Below are 4497 nucleotides of genomic sequence, written 5' to 3'. Positions count from 1 at the left end.
TATGAATCATAAACTTCATCTGCACAATATTTGTATTCTGGACACACTGAACACCTGCAGAACACACTGAACACCTGCAGGACACACAGGATACCTGCAGAACACACTGATCACCTGCAGGACACACAGGATACCTGCAGAACACACTGATCACCTGCAGGACACACTGAACACCTGCAGGACACACTGAACACCTGCAGTACACACTGAACACCTGCAGGAAACACTGACAACTGCTGGACACACAGAACACCTGCAGAACACACTGAACACCTGCAGGACACACTGAACACCTGCAAGACACACAGAACACCTGCAGAACACACTGAACACCTGCAGGACACACTGAACACCTGCAGTACACACTGAACACCTGCAGGAAACACTGACACCTGAAGGACACACAGATCACCTGCAGGACACACAGAACACCTGCAGGACACACTGAACACCCGCAGGACACACTGACACCTGCAGGACACACAGAACACCTGCAGAACACACTGAACACCTGCAGGACACACTGAACACCTGCAGTACACACTGAACACCTGCAGGAAACACTGACACCTGCAGGACACACAGATCACCTGCAGGACACACAGATCACCTGCAGGACACACTGAACACCCGCAGGACACACTGACACCTGCAGGACACACTGAACACCTGCAGGACACACAGACACCTGCAGGACACACTGAATACCTGTAGGACACACTGAACACCTGCAGAACACAGACAACCTGCAGGACACACAGACCACCTGCAGGACACACTAAACACCTGCAGGAAACACTTAACACCTGCAGGACACACTGAACACCTGCAGGACACACTGAACACCTGCAGGACACACTGAACACCTGCAGGACACACAGGACACCTGCAGACACACTGAAAACCTGCAGTACACACTGAACACCTGCAGTACACACTGAACACCTGCAGGACACACTGAACACCTGCAGGACACACTGAACACCTGCAGGACACACTGAACACCTGCAGGACACAGACACAGGGGGCGCTCTTCCTCACACAGACACAGGGGGCGCTCTTCCTCTCACACACACAGGGGGCGCTCTTCCTCTCACACACAGGGGGCGCTCTTCCTCTCACACACACAGGGGGCGCTCTTCCTCTCACACACACAGGGGGCGCTCTTCCTCTCACACACAGGGGGCGCTCTTCCTCTCACACACAGGGGGCGCTCTTCCTCTCACACACACAGGGGGCGCTCTTCCTCTCACACACACAGGGGGCGCTCTTCCTCTCACACACACAGGGGGCGCTCTTCCTCTCACACACAGGGGGCCCTCTTCCTCTCACACACAGGGGGCGCTCTTCCTCTCACAGACACAGGGGGCGCTCTTCCTCTCACACACACAGGGGGCGCTCTTCCTCTCACACACACAGGGGGCGCTCTTCCTCTCACACACACAGGGGGCGCTCTTCCTCTCTCTCACACAGGGGGCGCTCTTCCTCTCACACACAGGGGGCGCTCTTCCTCTCACAAACACAGGGGGCGCTCTTCCTCTCACACACACAGGGGGCGCTCTTCCTCTCTCTCACACAGGGGGCGCTCTTCCTCTCTCTCACACAGGGGGCGCTCTTCCTCTCACACACACAGGGGGCGCTCTTCCTCTCTCACACACAGGGGGCGCTCTTCCTCTCACACACACAGGGGGCGCTCTTCCTCTCTCTCACACAGGGGGCGCTCTTCCTCTCTCACACACAGGGGGCGCTCTTCCTCTCACACACACAGGGGGCGCTCTTCCTCTCACACACACAGGGGGCGCTCTTCCTCTCTCACACACAGGGGGCGCTCTTCCTCTCTCACACACAGGGGGCGCTCTTCCTCTCTCTCACACAGGGGGCGCTCTTCCTCTCACACACAGGGGGCGCTCTTCCTCTCACACACAGGGGGCGCTCTTCCTCTCTCTCACACAGGGGGCGCTCTTCCTCTCTCTCACACAGGGGGCGCTCTTCCTCTCACACACAGGGGGCGCTCTTCCTCTCTCTCACACAGGGGGCGCTCTTCCTCTCTCACACACAGGGGGCGCTCTTCCTCTCACACACACAGGGGGCGCTCTTCCTCTCTCACACACAGGGGGCGCTCTTCCTCTCACACACACAGGGGGCGCTCTTCCTCTCTCACACACAGGGGGCGCTCTTCCTCTCACACACACAGGGGGCGCTCTTCCTCTCTCACACAGGGGGCGCTCTTCCTCTCTCACACACAGGGGGCGCTCTTCCTCTCAAACACAGGGGGCGCTCTTCCTCTCTCTCACACAGGGGGCGCTCTTCCTCTCACACACACAGGGGGCGCTCTTCCTCTCACACACACAGGGGGCGCTCTTCCTCATACACACAGGGGGCGCTCTTCCTCTCTCACACAGAGGGGGCGCTCTTCCTCTCACACACACAGGGGGCGCTCTTCCTCTCTCACACAGGGGGCGCTCTTCCTCTCTCACACACAGGGGGCGCTCTTCCTCTCACACACACAGGGGGCGCTCTTCCTCTCACACACAGGGGGCGCTCTTCCTCTCACACACAGGGGGCGCTCTTCCTCTCACACACAGGGGGCGCTCTTCCTCTCACAGACACAGGGGGCGCTCTTCCTCTCACACACAGGGGGCGCTCTTCCTCTCTCACACACAGGGGGCGCTCTTCCTCTCACACACAGGGGGCGCTCTTCCTCTCTCACACAGGGGGCGCTCTTCCTCTCTCACACACAGGGGGCGCTCTTCCTCTCTCACACAGGGGGCGCTCTTCCTCTCACACACACAGGGGGCGCTCTTCCTCTCTCACACACAGGGGGCGCTCTTCCTCTCTCACACAGGGGGCGCTCTTCCTCTCACACACAGGGGGCGCTCTTCCTCTCTCACACAGGGGGCGCTCTTCCTCTCACACACACAGGGGGCGCTCTTCCTCTCTCACACACAGGGGGCGCTCTTCCTCTCACACACACAGGGGGCGCTCTTCCTCTCACAGACACAGGGGGCGCTCTTCCTCTCACACACACAGGGGGCGCTCTTCCTCTCACACACAGGGGGCGCTCTTCCTCTCACACACAGGGGGCGCTCTTCCTCTCACACACAGGGGGCGCTCTTCCTCTCACACACAGGGGGCGCTCTTCCTCTCACACACAGGGGGCGCTCTTCCTCTCACACACAGGGGGCGCTCTTCCTCTCACACACACAGGGGGCGCTCTTCCTCTCACACACAGGGGGCGCTCTTCCTCTCTCTCACACAGGGGGCGCTCTTCCTCTCTCACACACAGGGGGCGCTCTTCCTCTCACACACACAGGGGGCGCTCTTCCTCTCACACACACAGGGGGCACTCTTCCTCTCACACACACAGGGGGCGCTCTTCCTCTCACACACACAGGGGGCGCTCTTCCTCTCACACACACACAGGGGGCGCTCTTCCTCTCTCTCACACAGGGGGCGCTCTTCCTCTCTCTCACACAGGGGGCGCTCTTCCTCTCTCACACACAGGGGGCGCTCTTCCTCTCACACACACAGGGGGCGCTCTTCCTCTCACACACACAGGGGGCGCTCTTCCTCTCACACACACAGGGGGCGCTCTTCCTCTCTCACACACAGGGGGCGCTCTTCCTCTCTCACACACAGGGGGCGCTCTTCCTCTCACACACAGGGGGCGCTCTTCCTCTCTCACACAGGGGGCGCTCTTCCTCTCTCACACACAGGGGGCGCTCTTCCTCTCTCACACACAGGGGGCGCTCTTCCTCTCACACACAGGGGGCGCTCTTCCTCTCTCACACACAGGGGGCGCTCTTCCTCTCGAACACACACAGGGGGCGCTCTTCCTCACACACACAGGGGGCGCTCTTCCTCTCTCACACACAGGGGGCGCTCTTCCTCTCTCACACACAGGGGGCGCTCTTCCTCTCTCACACACAGGGGGCGCTCTTCCTCTCACACACAGGGGGCGCTCTTCCTCTCACACACAGGGGGCGCTCTTCCTCTCTCACACACAGGGGGCGCTCTTCCTCTCTCACACACAGGGGGCGCACTTCCTCTCTCACACACAGGGGGCGCTCTTCCTCTCTCACACAGGGGGCGCTCTTCCTCTCACACACACAGGGGGCGCTCTTCCTCTCTCACACACAGGGGGCGCTCTTCCTCTCTCACACACAGGGGGCGCTCTTCCTCTCACACACAGGGGGCGCTCTTCCTCTCTCACACACAGGGGGCGCTCTTCCTCACACACACACAGGGGGCGCTCTTCCTCTCACACACACAGGGGGCGCTCTTCCTCTCACACACACAGGGGGCGCTCTTCCTCTCTCACACACAGGGGGCGCTCTTCCACTCTCACACACAGGGGGCGCTCTTCCTCTCTCACACACAGGGGGCGCTCTTCCTCTCACACACACAGGGGGCGCTCTTCCACTCTCACACACAGGGGGCGCTCTTCCTCTCTCACACACAGGGGGCGCTCTTCCTCTCTCACACACAGGGGGCGCT

The sequence above is a fragment of the Eucyclogobius newberryi genome, unplaced genomic scaffold (assembly GCF_026437365.1).
Source record: "Eucyclogobius newberryi isolate DKJ021-1_F unplaced genomic scaffold, fEucNew1.0.hap1 SCAF_31, whole genome shotgun sequence".
NCBI classification, from domain to species: Eukaryota; Metazoa; Chordata; class Actinopteri; order Gobiiformes; family Gobiidae; genus Eucyclogobius; species Eucyclogobius newberryi.
The sequence above is the reverse complement of the archived record's forward strand: the minus strand, read 5'-3'. Positions refer to the sequence as shown.